General features: G+C 40.5%; 1 protein-coding gene across 4 annotated transcripts in view; it reads right to left on the reverse strand.

The window, feature by feature from the left end:
- The window catches only part of Filip1 (filamin A interacting protein 1), a 223,602-nt gene that overhangs the window by 158,923 nt on the left and 48,020 nt on the right, over window positions 1–16,659 (reverse strand). The window contains exon 1 of one of the 4 annotated variants that reach the window (XM_003477904.5): window positions 16,242–16,602. The exons of 2 other annotated variants lie outside the window; for them this stretch is intronic. The gene's annotated coding sequence lies outside the window, so the exon portion shown is untranslated. One more of the 4 variants, XM_063226902.1, reaches the window with a different exon arrangement.

The following is a 16,659-nucleotide window of genomic DNA, read 5'->3' on the forward strand; positions in this document are numbered from 1 at the left end:
TGGAAATATTATGGCAAAGAACCAATAAATAGTAAAACTAGAAAAGCTAAATATTTTAATGAATCTCAATCTCTCTCTCTTTCTGTGTGTCTGTGTGTGTGCATGTGTGCGTGTGTGCATGCAGTGTGTGTGTGTGTGTGTGTGTGTGTGTGTGTGTGTGTGTGTGTGTCTTTTTCTAGAGGTAAGCTTGGTAGGAATCTATAATATTCTAAAATACTCAGGCTGAGTGCAATGATACATATCTATAATCCCAGCTACTCAGGAGACTGAAGCAGAAGAATGGAAAGTTTGAGGCCAGCCTGGGCAAGTTAGAGAAATCTTATCTCATTTTAAAAGGCCTGGGCATGTAACTCAATGGTAGAATACTTACTCGCCTAGCATGCACAATGTCCTGAAGTTCAATCCCAATACTACAAAATAAATAAGTGAAAATAATAAAACACTCAGTTCCTAACATCTTCCAGAATAAGCAATTGAACTGAATCCAATGTTCATTAATGCTCGGTTCTCAACCACTCCCAGAATAAGCAACTCAGTTGCCTCCAACACTCATTGAGTATTAATTTAGCCATTGTCCTCGCTGTAGGAAACTTACAAGGGCTCTTCCTTCAAGAGCTTCCAACCATACAGCAATACAAAACCACAAAGGGAAATGAGCAAAGATACGAAATCAAGTAAAATTAAAACAAATATTTGCCAACCGTGTGGCCAAAAAGTTGATTTGTGCAGCATTCATTCAATTAATATTCAAAGATGCTCTAAGATTAGCTGAGACAGAAAAAAACAACAGAAAGAGAGCTCAGAAAAGAGCGAAGAGACAAGGAATAAACCAGAAATGTGTGGAAAGCTTCCTGAGAAGGAGGATAAGACTTGCACAGAAGAGGCCAGAACCCAGAGGGACCGGGAGTGAAGAATACCCAAGTCTCCTGAGTCTACAAGGGATAACAAGAAGCTGGGGCATGAGAATGCTATTGGACAAGCTGCTTTAAAAATGGAGTGTGTGATGACCTCATGAAATCATGCATTACTGACAAAATTAAAATAGGGAGAACAGGCTCCAATACCCTCACATGGAACTGCTGAGACCATCAAATCCTGTATATACTATGGTTTTTTTCCTGTATATATCTATCTATGATAAAGTTTAATTTTAAATCAAGCACAATAAGAGATTAGTAATAATGAATAATAAGTTATACAAATTTGGTCTCTCTCTCTCTCTCTCACACACACTTTATCACATGAAGGAAGTACTTTATGACTTCTCCTTGATACGCCCTAATTGCCCGCATCCCTACACTTGCACTTTAAGGGCATTACTAAATAAGTAATTTCACCCCAAGCCTTGTGATTCCAGGACATTCAAGCTGATGGCTGAGATGGATACTGAGTGACTGGTGGGCAGAAAGCCTATGCAGCTTGGATACAAAGGACAAAAGGATGATTCACATCTCAACAGGACTGAGCTGGATGGTTCAAGATTTCATCACACTTCTCAGAAGAGCACACAATTTGAAACTTATGAATTGCTCATTTATGGAATTTAATATTATTAGACTACAGTTGACCTCAGGCATCTAAAACCACACGACAAAACCACAATTAAGGAGGCTTATACTTGGTTGGGCTATCAGTAAATAGCAGTTGGAGATAAAGCACAGTCATTGCCATTACTCAGACTCTAAGCATATGAGAACAATATAAACCTGGGCTCCCTCCTCTTCACCTGTAGATATGAGAAAAATAAAAAAGCTCATTTGCCTGTGTTCAATGTAAGACAAAGAACATTTGGAAGGACACCGAAGCAATCAAATACCACCACTCATTATGGCATATGCTCTGCGACACCAAACTACAAAGATCAGCTAAACAAAGCCAGGTTGACCTCAACTGCTTAACATCAGCATCACACTGGACAACCTTGCAGAAGCTTCTTCCAGAGCAAAAGTATGTGCCTGCTAGGTCTTGAGGGAGATGTATGTCACTCTTGCCAACATTCTGTGCTGCTCACAAAATGTACCTGCTCTTAGCCCAGCAAGCAGCTGGGAATCATGCACCCCACAGCACTCCTGGGGCTCCTGTGTCCTGATTCCACTCTGTAACCAAAGCTTGGCTCAGCCCTGGGCTAACAAGTAGGACAGATGGTGCCTAGAGGAATGATAAGACCCAAACCATGAGCTCTTACAAAGCACGTCTTACAGACAAGAGTTCCGGGTCCCAGGAGGATACATAGCACAAGGCCCGGGCTTGTCTGTGCACTTCATATATAGGAATTTTAGCCACATGCCTTCAAGAATGACTTTCTCAGTCTCAGCCTCTCATTCACCTCTCATAAAAAGAGATTGGAGTTTACAACCTTTCAGCATCTATTAGTATCTACAAATGTTATAGTAAAACAATTTTTTTTCAGAGGAATTCATGAATCAAGTGGACATCTTAAAATCTGAACCTGAACAGCTCAGTCTAACCTGAGGTGCCTGGGCAATTTCACATCAAGAATGATCATAGTGAAGGGGTCCTTCACTTTTGTGATCTAGTCATAACTGTGTTCCTACCACCTATTGGTTTGTGTTTCAACATTAACATTACAGATCAGTTGCCATCAAGGTCTCCCATGCTTCAATAACTAGGCAGAATGGCCTTGGTGCCCTCTTTTATCAACTCTATTCCAGCAAGTTCCCTCCCCAGGAAATCCCACCAAGTCACAGAGGAAGGAGTACGCCGGCAGTTTTAAAAAACAAAGCTCCAGTTCGGCCAAATTCTTAAAAGTCAATAGGCAAGAGTTAAGAACAATAGGAGGAAAGGAAAACAATGTACTCCCAAAAGCATCCCATGTGTTTAGATTCATCTATGGTTCAGAATGGAAGTGCACTCATTTTTCTTCTGATTATAAGAATTCCTGCTGCATACTGTGGGACTGCTTCTCAGGAAGCTTCCTCAGTGGGTTTTCCCACCAGAGACCCACCAGAGACCACCTTGCACCCCACTGCACTGGGCATGAGAGTTTTTTGAGTTCTTCATTAGTAGATTGGCTAAAGTAACAATTTCTTTTTTTAATTTGAAATTATAACTGCCAGTCAGGTTAAACAGTTTTCCACATGTTTATTGCAAATTATTTATGCCATTTGCCCATTTTTCTATTGTTACATTCTTTTCTTTATTCATTTGAAGAACTCTGCATGTTAGCCATATTTGTTCTTGATTATTTGTCACAATTTGCTTGAGTCCAGCTTTACTCATGTGGGCTGTTGGCTTTTTGTTTTAATTTTTCTGTGAAAAGTTTTATTCAGTTTTTGGAGTCAAATATTTTAGTCTTTTTTGTTTTACTAGACTGTTGTTTATTTGTTTTTAAATATTACTTTTAGAAGGACTTCCCCATTCATAAAACTCAGCTATCATATAGATATATTTGAGTATTTTGCTTTCTGAGGCTTTTTCCCCTATCTTTAATTTCTGGTCCATTTTCTATTTATTTTGACATGACAAAGAAACATAATATGCATTTTGGTGTGACACAGAAACACAATTTTAGTTTTTTGTACTGATTAAGTAAGCAACAGCTTCATCACGGTTTCATCGATACTCGTTTCTCTACAATAGATGAATAATTTTCTGAATGTTCTACTATCCCCCCTTGATTTCCCCACCTGATATAAACTAATTCTGATCCTATACCAAAGTGTTTCAATTTGCATGGTTTCAAAATTCATCTTAATATGTGATAAGGTGACACTCCTAACTTGTGCTTCAAAAACTCCTCAGCCGTTGGGTTCATTGCCTCAGTGGCATTTATGTGCTTGAAGTAGAGTGTTGACTATGGATAAGTATTTTTTCCAAGTGCACAGACTTGTACAAGTCCTAAGTACCTTTACAGGAAGCTTTCATGGCCTCTGTTTAGACATAATGAGAATGGTCACTGTTTGAAAGTGCACTTGGCAGTGGTAATGGTGAGAGTCCCGGGACTTTCCAGTCCATAAGATGTATATTTGCCTGCCTCACTGTGGCCACTGGAGATTGCAGGATGGTGGACGTCTATAGTGGGCCTGCCTCACAATATTTTTGAAACGTTAAAATTATCATGTAAGTGAAAAGGTGCAATTTACTAATTTCCCACCATTTGCAGAGCTACATGGACTTGTGCAATGAATCAGTTATTTGAGGTGTTTGTTTGTTTGTTGAGACAGGGTCTCACTATACAGTTCAGGCAGGCCTTGGGCTCACTTTGTAACCCAGGCTGGTGTCAAACTTGCAATGATCCTTCTGCCTCAGTCTCCCAAGTCCTGGGATTACAGGAGTGTGCCACCACACCTGGACTATATGAGACTTTTGGTCACATGCATTTCTGCTGTATTTCCCCCTCAGACCTTATATGTCAGGCCCTGTAGGCCTCATGACCTCCTGTAGGTGACGGCCTCGCTTCTGGCTCTCACAGGACCATTTACTCACTGGAAACTGCCAACACCTGCTGGAGAGTAGGTAATATTTACTGTTGTATGCACATCCCTCGCTTGGTGCTTGACACTTGAGTCTCCACAAACATTACTGAATGAGTGAATGACATACACCAAATGTGAGGCTGCAGAGACACAAAGTCCTCCAGCCGAGTGCTTAGATTCAGTGTCATCTTAGCCATTGAGCTTTAAATCCGACTTCTCACTCACAGTTCCCGACACTGGTCCTCTTCCACAGCTCCACCTGCCTGCCACAGCACCCAGAATGCTCAGCTGTCATCTGCCAGGATGAACCACGCTGCCTTCTCAACACCGCCCCACTTGGATCCCCTGCTCTGTCTCTCCTGCTCAAGAGTCAGCAGTCCAGACCCTTTATAACCTTGCCTGATTGCATCCCAAGACACAATTTCCAAATGAGCACACTGGGTAAGTCACTCCTCCCCCATAACCACCTGCTCCCCCACCGCCCAAATCCTTTTCCAATCTCACACAGTAATCGTGACAGCACTGCAGAAGCCCAACTCCTATGAAAGTGTGGAAACAGAAATCGAATTGGCAAATAAATCCAGACAGAAATCAGACTGTAGGATTCTAGTCTTTCATTAATATTATTTGGGGGGAAACACTCTGACTTTAATCTCCCTCTAAAAAGAACAAAATTCTTCACTTTCTGAAAAACCATGAGTCCCTTCATCTGGTTCCCCCCTCTCCAACCGCATCCCTTGTCCTCTCCTCAGTTTGAGCTCAGTATTTCACATGTTCCTTTTGGTGAAATTCCATCACAATACATCACCAGGAACACATGTGCTCCACTGGGACTTTATTCCCTGGAAGATGTGGATGGTGATGTAAATAACAGCATCATTAAAACTTGAAGGAAGTGATGTGAGAAAGGAGAGTTATGGTGAAGTAAGGCAAAATCCAGCAGCTACGATCAATGTTTTTTCTTGAAGTAATGCAGATAGTGCGGACACTGATAGGGAAATTCAATAGTATTCATCAGCTGGAACTGTCAGCAGAAACATTAATTAATCTGCAGCTGTTGTGTTACCACTTGTAGGGGAGTGGAGAATCCTAACTCTAAAATAGACCTCTGAGAAGGAGAGCCTTTCCAGCTAACAAACACAATAAAAGCCTGGCTGGGGATTTTTCATGAGCCTAAGTGAAAAGTTGAGGGGTGAACAGTTGCAATTAAATTTGTGTCAACAGTTCTGTCTTAGACGCTGTATTTTAAAGAAATGATCCTAGTTTGTCCACGGGAAATATATGCTAATCAGAACCACAGACTCCTGCTTACATGGTAATGCATTGGTTCTTAGGTAATAGTAGAAAGAACTTTAAAGATTCGCTGATACTCAATTTATCTGGCTAAGGAAACAACATGTAACCATTAAATATTTAGAAAACTGAGAAGCAGGAGGAACAATCATTCATAGTCACTAATTGTTAGTCCCATGCTTGTCAAGAAAAAAGTAGGTTTAGTTCAAACAATAAAAATTAGTAATGTTTACTTTCTTGATTTCATGACATTTAATGCATTCAGTTCAACAAACATTAAGCAGTTGTTTGTACAAGGTACTTCTAAAACTAGTTGGAAGTTATAACTGAATCTATTATATTAATTTCTTTAATTTATATGTAAATATCACAAATGATAATAATAATCTTTTTTGTGTAGTTTCTATTGTTTAAAAATCTGTGCTATTTCGCATTGATTTTTATGTTAGGTTTGTTTAACCAGTTAGTCATTTGAATTTTCTCCTGTGTATGAAAAAAGTTACTTTTAACATACAGAATAATCAGAAAATTGCTTTCATATATGCCACTTAGAAATGGAGATTTCAGAGACTTTTTTGAGTGTACTGACTCACTGCTTTGTCGGTTGCACAGAGGACACCAGTGTCCCCAATGAATCTGCTTGTGAAAGACGTGAAATGATTAATCCCTTCCTGCTGCTGCTGATATTCTGAGAGAAGAAAGGGAAAACTATGGAAGTCCAGGCCAAGAAACAACAGGGAAAAGGGGAAAATGGGGAACTAAGACTCACAGGGCCAGGGAAAAAGTCAAAAGTCTAAACAGGAGGGTACAGTTTGTGGCTCAAATGTCTGGGGAAAGGTAAACAGAACATGTGCTCAAAAGTAAGGCATGCAATACTGTGCTGATCCACAAGGGAAAAGAAAGACAGGACACAGGAAACAAAGTTACTGGGAGAGGAGGAGCATTTCACGACACTGTCAAGGGGGCAGGCATCCTCCAACTGGCCCACTATTGGGAAGACAGAAGGGAAGGTGAGGGCCCATTCATGGTCATGCAGAAATTCTAGTTACTAGGAACTAGGGGAAGACAGCGAGCCACCCTTAGACCCCTGAAGCTGAAACCAGGGTACAGCTGCCATTCATTCAACACCATACACTCTGAGAGTGCGCCCCAGAGTAGCAAAGTGATTAAGAGATGATGACATGTAAGCAGCCCACTTTTCTGGGCTCAACCCAGACCTGTCTATACCTAAGGAGCCAGGAGCCAATTTCCTTGGTTTCCCTGTCTGTAAACTATGGATGACACAGCAACCTCCTTATGGAGCTGTCAGGACTCAAAATGTAGAAGACACTCATTAACCATCAGCTACTGCGATGTTTGTCATAGTCCTGTGATAGAATAATAGATCTCTCTTCCACTAGTTCTGTCCACAGGACACTTACACAGACTTGAGATCCAGGCACAGAAAGGAACCAGGACCCTTGGTCAAGACTTGAAAAGTAACCAGGGGTCAGTTCACAAGAATGCAGCTCTTCAAAGGCATGGAAAGTACCCACTGTCAAGCATTTGGTGAGCTCAGATTCAGACCCACTTCTGCCAGCATAGAACTTGGTGGCTTTTGCTGAAAGACTTTCCATTGAGGTGATACTAGACTTTCCATTGAGGTGATACTAGACAATGCATTCTTAACCCTGAATGCAAATTACAATCACAAAAAAGCTTCTTGAAAAGGCCAGTATGTGGGTCTCCTCTCAAGCCAACTTGAATCAGAACTGGGAGCCCTGAAAGGCCCAGGAGTAGACAACTTGGTGGTCCCAAGAGAGCTGAGCCTAAAGATTTGCACTTGCTTGAGTTTCCTGCTGGTGATGAGAGCCACAGAGCTCCCATCGCTGCCAGGAAGCAGCCAGGTGCAGGCGGGCCAAGAGGATGAGAAAGCCTGACCAATGCCTGGAGAACTCTTGAAAGAACATGATAAATTGTTAATATCTTCCACTGAGGGGGCATTAGCTAATGTAGGAATTACAACTCAGTTCGTTGCCAAGAGAAGTTTAGAATAATTGAATAAGGGAGGAAAAATATTTCCGGAAGCTTTTTGTCGAGCCTTTTGTCTCCAAATGATTCAACATTATTTTCTTCCTCTGACACTGTTACCCCTTTTTCTACAAAGACAGGAAAGGCCAAAGAGGGAGTACTGAGTTTATGGAGAGGACATCAGAAAAATCGTATCCATATAACAGAATATTGATGAAATGTAATCCAGCTCTGCCTTTAACTTTTTCCCACTAGTCTATATCACACAGGTCTGTGCAAGAGCACAGAAAGTATATTTGCTCTAGGAAGATGGTCAGTCTGTCAAGAGAGAAGCACAAGTCCTGCTTACTGGCCAATGATAAACATGTGGGTGTGTGTCGGGAGGCAGTGGCAGTGCGCTAGTACAGAGGAGACAGTTTGCACCTCAAGCGCTGGGGATTCTTTCTGCTATATGCGTTTACTTTTCACAAAACATTTGTTTTTGCAGAGGAAGCATAATCAAATACACTGGAAAAGTGGAGTAGTTACGTCCAGTGGCAAAAGAAAAATCAAAATCTTATCTGCTCCCTTTGAATTTCTATTAGAATTACTTTCTTTTTACCTCACACGATCTAGGAGTTAGGTGCCAGGCATGCAAATAGAAACTAAAAATTCCAATTATTTCCAAATAGACATTTAGCATTACATAGACAACTCTTGATCAAAAAGATAAAAGAATGAAATAAAATGTGCAGTAAAATATAACACTGCTCCACAGTAGCAAATCACTAGCTGAAAAACATCAAGTAATTTTCCTTAAACTATAGCAAGTTCGGTTTTGTTTTGATAGAACAACTTCCGGCCAGAGTGACAACTCCCTACCTAAACATTATTAGGAGCAATAAAAGTTCTTATGTGGAAGAAACCACTATCACTTTCCTTACTGCCTCCTTGAACTAACAACACACACACGCGCGTGCACATACAAATATACACACACATCTTTTTGAAGGAACATTGCTGCCAATGGCTGGGATAAGTATTTTCTAGAGCTTCCTCTTGAGCCTACATTACAAATCAAATGTTTAAGACCAAGACAGAGACCTGAGGAGCACTTCAGGTTTTACAAAACATGGCCACCACAGATCATAGAATTTCCATGGCCTCCTTTTCCAGATAACTGGCAAGTATAGAAACCAAGACCAAGCAGTGCCCTATGGATAACTATGACGTACCTCTGCACCCCAGTGCCTCAGGCCAGCTCTTCCTGAGTTCCCCCCAAGTCCACTGGCCACTGAAGTTTCTGACTCTACTTTGAGACCCTAGAAAAGAGCCTGTGCTGACTCTTTCATCCTAAATCTCTTTACCCTTTGTCTCAGTGAATTTCTCCCAGCTGCAGACACAATGGTCCTTCTACAGAGTCACGGAGTCCCAGCTCCATACACATCTCACAGCCACACAGGCAGAGGCATTCCTGGAAAAGGTGATTAGCAGAAAGAGCTACCAAGGTCAAATCATCTGCCTTCAAATTTCACTTCTACCACTGGCAAGTTGCTTAATATTGATAAGCTTCATGTTCCTAATCTATAAACAGGAATAAGATCTGGGCATGGTGGTACATGTCTGTAATTCTAACTACTACTCAAGAAGCTGAGGTGGGAGGATCAAGAGTTTGAGTTTTGCCTGGAAACTTAAGAGGACCTTGTTAAATAAAAAATAAAACACTGGGGATGTAGCTCAGTGGTGGAGAGCCCCTCAGTTTGAACCCTAGTACCACACAGACACACATACACAGTAAAAACAGTACCTCACAGCATTGGGAGTGTGGCTCAGTGGCAGGGTGTTTGCCCTGGGCCACCATGTACCATCCTTGGGCCCCATCCCCAGCATCAATAAATAAACAGCTCATAGAGTTGTTATGAGAAGCAAACACAATATCCACGTAAAGGGCTTAGCACAATGTCATGCGTGTCACCCTGAGTGTATGTTGGCTATGATCACCCTCATTCAAACACATGAACTGATACATAACGTACTGAGGTATTATGTTATGCTGTCTTCTGTCACTGTCACAGACTTGGAACTGAGGCGACCCAGGCATTGCCGAGCAGTGCTCTACAGAACCAAAGGCTTTGCCCAAGGCTTTGGGCCCCTGAGGAGAGGTTGAGGGCAGCTGGGTCCCCAAAGGAGTGGAACAGCACAGGCTGTGACCAGCACAGTTGGCTAGGGGGTGCCAAAGCAGAAGGTGATCTTTAAAAAGGCAGCATGTGCAAGGCCACTCCCAGATCTGAACACCAGACTGCCTGTCCCTCAAGCATGTGTCACTTACTGAACAGTTCATGAAACACAAAGAGCCGTGAATACCTCCAGTGTCACAATTTAGGACTTTCAGAACAATCAGAAGTCTGAGCTGACAGCTCCTGCCTGGCTGCTGGGTGAGCAGACCATCTTTGTTTTCCTCTGGTGTGTGTTGTCGTCACAGTAACTGCCAGGTTCCAACTGCTGGCCTGGGTGTCGTTTCCATCGTGCTGAGGCCACCACACTGAAACAGCATTATGATCTCAGCAATGCCTCTTCCCTTCCTGTGTTACCTCAGTCAAAGAAGGAAGCTCTGAAATGAGTTACTTAAGACATAAATACATTAAAGAAAAAGAACCTCTATTTATCTGTATTACTGTACCCCTATGACTCATGTGAGTGTATCAGTGTATATTGGAAAATCTTATTTTTGCAAAGATCTTATAGATAAACACAAGTTGGCTGTAACTTGATTGTCTTGATGATGTCAGCAGTCTACTGTTTCAGTCAAATCATTTTATGCTCTTAAATCTTTAGTAAATTATTTTTGTAAAGAATAGACAGCCCTGCTATGTCTGTTTCATGACTTTCTCACATCTTTTTTCCACAAAGATGAGCAGCAGGTAATGCATTTCTCCACAGTAATAGGGCAGGATTACAGTTACAGTGACGACCAAAGGAAAAGAGAAACTGTTTTTCAAGTGTAGACATATGTGGTCCTCCTCCAGGGAAACAAAGATTGTCATTTTCACCTATTGTTTGGAGCAGAAGGTGGGTGACAGCATTTAAGAAAACACTAAAACCAGAAAGAAAAAAAAAAACCTTAAACCTTAAGGGCTCAATTAAAGTCCGATCATTTGAAATAAATTCCGCCTTCACGTTAAAAATTCTTTTTCAGTGTGTCTTTCACAGGCCTCAGAAACACATAAATCACCCAATAGCATGCAGGGTGACACCATGGCCCAAAAAGGAAAAGCAGCACAAACCTTCTTTTGACGTCCCAGTTCCCAGGGTCAGAGCAGCACGGGGTGCTGGTTAACACTGCAGGAGAGTTTCTCAAGTTCTGCAATCAGCTGGTTAACAGCCAGCTAACGCTACTCTGTTTGTGTTTGACTTTCCTCATTCTAAGCTCTTCCAGAACAGGCTCTCCGGCCTTTGGAACGTAACTGCCTCAGCTACCACCCCAGAGAAAGCTGCTTTCTCCCTGCAGCCTCCTCCCCTCTCTCATTAACTAACGAATAAGGCTGGCCACTCAAGGAAAAAGAATTTATTATATTCTCCTAAGCTTCCCATGTTTTTATGTTAGAACCCCTACAATGTATTCTGCAAAGCCAAGAATACTTTTTTCCTTGCTTTCTCTCTCTCTTTCCTTTCCTTTTTCCTTCTTTCTTTCCCTCTTTTTTCTTTCTTTCTCTCCAGAAGGTCTTCACTAGAGAATGACAATTCTGAAACTCAGTTTATCTCATCTTCTAGAGTCTTCCTTTCAACCAGGAAAAATAAAGTAAAATTAACAAGTCTAAACCATAGCTACCCAGCATAAAATTCACTATCACTGCAGCTACTAAGAAACTCCTCATTTATTTTTATGACATGTTCACAGTACATAATGTTTACACTCATCATTGGAAACTGGTACAACATGTGAATAACACATCTTAATTCTTTTTACGTCTCCTAAATGCCCCTTCTTATACGGTGTTTCATGTATTTTTGTTAAATTAAGTACACAGGACATTGTGCATCCCAGCATTTACACATACATCTTTATAATATAACGCTTTTTTTGTTTATATTAGGACACGTGTTTCTTGTCACATTTAAGATTGAATAGAATTAAAGACAACGAATAGCAAGAATTCATTTCTATTTAGAAAGGTTGAAATTGGCATGAGATGACCTTTTCTGGTCTTTTCATCTTTATCTGTTACTAAGTTAGTAAAACAAAACAGATGATCTAAGAGAAAAAAATAAAAATGATAACGATAATAACACGTCCTTCCACGGCGTGCTCCACTGGTATACATTACCCACTGTAACTGGCAGTAAAAGAGACACTCAACCACTACGTATAAACACACTTTAATCTTTGAGGGCAAAGACAGAAACATCTATACTATGAAATAGCCTATAGGTGATTTCTATAAGGCAGCAGGCAGCTGCAAGAAGATAAGGGAGAGTCTGAAACGTGAATTCCACACTAAATGATTGGCTGCTGTTCAACCTGTGTCTGCTTAGGGTACCCAGCAGCAAAACATGTCCCAAACAACATTCCAAATCAAGCGATACGTTCTCCTGCCTTTTCTATGATCTACACACTCGAACTCACAAACTATCAGCACCAAGAATTTTATGTGCAACAAAGTTTAAAATAAGCAACTACATTTAAAGCGTGTTCTTAAACCAGTAATAGATTATATTTATTAGGAAATTTTAATGTTTTGTTCCTCAAACACACTATATGAACCCTCAACCAATTGTAGGAAGAAATAGCATTATAATCTACATTTGGTGGATGAAGAAACTAAGATCCAAAGAGTAATTGCCCCAAGATGACAGTGAGCTACCATCTGAATCCGGGCCATGTGTCTTACCTATGCTACTAGCCCTTCCTGGTTTCCCTTCTACGGACTTACCCTTGTTATATCTTCAACTCACGTTTAAGGAAACAAAATATATTTGTATCATTTTATCTTTTACTCTATTGCTGTCTTATAAACAAGTTTAGATAGTAGATTTTTCAGCATCATTTTTTTAAGTTGTTACCAAGTTTTCCCTTAGATACTTCTTTGGAAACAGAGTTCAACCTAAGCTCGAAGGCCTCCATCCCTTCCCATATTGCTGCCTTTCTAAGACCCACAAATTGAGTGGCCTAAGAAGATAAAACAAATGAGTGAAAATGTATATTAAACAATCTCAGCAACATCTGAAATCTAAGACAACTGTTTTATGAAGAAATGCTCCTCTGCTAAAAAAGAAACCACTATTAGCACCATTGTAGAATGTGCAAATCTCAAATTTTCGCTTCTAAACAAGAAGGAGAAATTATAGCCACAGGAAAATCGTTGCTTAATGAATATATTTCACAACTTTATTAGGAAAAAATCCATAGTGATTATTGTCAAAACCCAATTGGAAGAGTAAGCTTAACTTCTATACCATCTAAGAATATAAAAAGAATATTTTTCTTTGGTAGATACAGAACAAATTGCCTCAAAAATATGATTCATGCTAGATCTCACACAGTGAGAGCACAGGTTTCATGAGTGATTAAAGATAGAAACATCTTATTTTTAAGATATTTATATTTTAACATCTTATTTTAAGATGTTATAACAGAAAAAAAGATCATAACATAGTTAAATGGTTTAAAAGTCCAGAGTTTAACCCATCATCCCCAAAGAGAAAGAATCATGATTTAAATGAGTTGTACCAAAAGTAATTATAAATAAACCTGGCAACAGAAGTCTATAACTATCTTAAATTTTTTTTTTTCTTTTTCAGACAGGGCCTCACTATGCAGTCCAGGCTGGCCTTGAGCTCACTTTGTAACCCAGGGTGGTCTCAAACTTACAATGATTCTCCTGCCTCAGCCTTCTGAGTGCTGGGATACAGGCATGTGCCACCATGCCCGGCCAGAAGACAATAAACAGTGTTTAGAAATTTAGAGATCTAGATGCATATACAAAAGATAGATAACCTTTCAATTTTATTTTTAAGAGCTATAACATCATCACCACAGACAGGTACATGATCAGAGTTAAAATGATATCTTTTTCTATGCATGGTAAAATTTAGAAACCTCCCTCAAAGACATCTGTGGGATAAAATCTAGTAAGCATACTTGATTTTATACCCTTTCAGACTTTCTCACATATTAATCAAGAGAAAACTATAGCCACAAGAGCTAATAGATACCCACAATATGCCTGGGACTAAGGAGCTCCAGGGCCAGGTGACGTTTAGGATAACATCATACATCTAAAAGACTTCATCAAGTCATCCTGGATTTAATGAGTTAAAACCTACTCCAAAGCATCCTAACTCCGAAGAAGACCAAATTGTCGAATTTCAAAGGAATCAACCACTTTCAAAAGGCATAGGCTGGGCAGGGGAATAAAGTGAGTTATTGAAATAAATGTTCACGGATGCATGTTTGGAGAATGGGCCACATCCAAAATACCTGAAACCAAGGGGCTTTGCTGCCAAGCAGTGGGAGTGGGATGGGGAAAGTCACATAGGTGCCAGGTGACGGGAAGTTTTCAGAATACACAGCCTAGGTGTTTGGCAGGAACCAGAAGCCCAGTAGACCGCCAAAGAGCATACAGCAATGCTACAAGGACATTAATCCTGGAATCACAGGCAAGATGACCTGATGACCTGAATGGCGTTGAGGGGTGGCAGGTAATAGCAGTATTACAATCCAGACAAAGGGTGAGGAGGACAGGCCTCTATGTGGTGGGAGACAAGGTAACAATAAATCTTACAGAGAAGGAGGAATATATAGCAGGGAGAATGGGAGAACAGATCCTCATGGTCATGAAGCTGTTCATCTACTGGAGGAAATCATGTGATTTAACCTGAGCTCTTTCTGATTTTCAAGGGCAAACGCATGACTATGAAGCCAATTAATAATACTCAAAAATCCACTTCACTGGCAAACACGATTTTCACTCAGGGCCAAATACAGTGCAGTTATCTAAAAACTGTCCAACAGATGCCAAAAAAAAAAAAAGTTACATGTCTAGAACTAATGGTAGATTTTGGCCTTCCATGTGCATCTGTAAGCCAACAATGTGACCCCTTCCTAGGATAAAGATAAGAAAAATGTGAGGTATTTAGTTCTGACTTTTTGAAACTCTTAAGATAAAGATATTTTATCCCTGGTAAAGCCCTAGAAGTTTGTTCTCCAATCCTGACATCACCGGAGTATATTTGCACTATTCATGGCACATATTCATCATATATGATAAGCTTCGCATACTTTGAAAATTACTCAATTGATCAGAATTATGAAACATAACACATACCAAAATACGTGTAGTATTTCATTTTCCTAAAGAAACAGTAAAAAAGAAAAAAACTAATTGACTTTCCTTAAATGAGGGAAATTTACATTCTTATTTGCCAATAAGCAATTTGTTCAAAACACTGCAAATACATTCTTTTTCATATGTTGACAAAATAGTTTTAAATAATTTTTAAAATGTGCTTCTGTATCTTCTTCAACATTATCCTTAGGTTAGGGCATTCACTCAAACTACCACGTTCACTGAAAGGAATGTTTCTTTAAAGGAAGAAATGCAATGACAGACCCCTAGAAGTCAACACTAACCACCTCGCCTCACCGACACGCAGCCATGACTGACAGATTCGACAGGAAACTGTTCACGCTAAGCAATCCTGATAAAAGTGCATGGCAACTCATGGAAAGGGGGCAACAGACCATCTGACGGAATGAGGATTTCCTTCCCACTGTAGTAAACATACTCGTGCGCACACATCTATTCTAAATAGCACATCCATGCTAAATTTCTTAAATCAGAAAGGATTTTTCCTAATGAATTCAGTTGAAGTTTTCTAAAACAGAATCTTCTATAGCTATGTGAAAGTCATTACTCAAGGTATTTTAAGCTATACGCAACCTTCTCCTGAATTCTTATGTTCAACAACTGCAGAAGCAGTGATTCAATACCAGACATATTTTGTGCTGGCCAGAAGTGTGGGGCTGACTGGTGTGGTGAGCCCAGAGCCTGCACAAGGTGTACTGGAGAATCAGGGACACAAACACAAGGAGTCCGTCAGATGTACAGCAGCACAAACACCACTCGGGACTTTGCTCTCCTTCACACACAGGCTGCTTAGCTGGTTTCAGTAAATGAAAGTTATTTTGCTTCTGGGGAAACATCCCTTCTAACTATCCTCACTGAAAAAGGAGCTGTGGAGTTGTCCCATGCTGTGTTTCTCTTACCTGCCTAAGAGGGGTAACTTGGCAGAAATATTTCTGACAGCTATAATGATACCAAAAATTCTTTGCGTTGAAAAAGGAACCGGTACACTCTAAGCGCTGAAGTTTCTGACTTTTTAAATAATTCACAATGACTACATTGTCCCTAACTGTGTTATCACATGGCAGAGCAGGAAGAATCAAAGGACACAGACAAAACAGAATCAGAGAGAACTCCGAAATTTCCTAAGAAAGTAAATTGCTGTTTGTTTTGGTCTTACCTGACTGCAGCTTGTGTAACCCACGGGATATCCTTTAGGAAGGTGGCGTATCCTTTGAAGAGCCCAGTGGCTTGTCCCACAGCTCAAGACAGACTTGAGTCCTGGAAAACTATCCAGCCCAAAAGAATACAGAGGAAAAAGCTTTTCCCACTTTCTTTGCTAGGACCAGCCAATAGCTGAAGTCATGCAGGAAACAGTGCTGAGGGCAAGCAGCTTCTCCCTGAAATCCTGATCAGCACAGATTGGAAGTTGTCTTGTGTCTCCCACCCGGACTTTTGTTTAAAAGTTTTTTCAACTGTTGCTAGGTGTTGTTGGGTTCTGAGATTGGGTTTCTCCTTTCTGTTCCCCTCACAGCGCTGTCAGAGCGATGACTTTGCTGAGGAGCTGAGCTCGCGTGTGCTATATTTATCCAGTGTTC

This window comes from Cavia porcellus, unplaced genomic scaffold (genome assembly GCF_034190915.1).
Source record: "Cavia porcellus strain 051 isolate PalLab524CR breed Dunkin Hartley unplaced genomic scaffold, mCavPor4.1 scaffold_16, whole genome shotgun sequence".
NCBI lineage: Eukaryota > Metazoa > Chordata > Mammalia > Rodentia > Caviidae > Cavia > Cavia porcellus.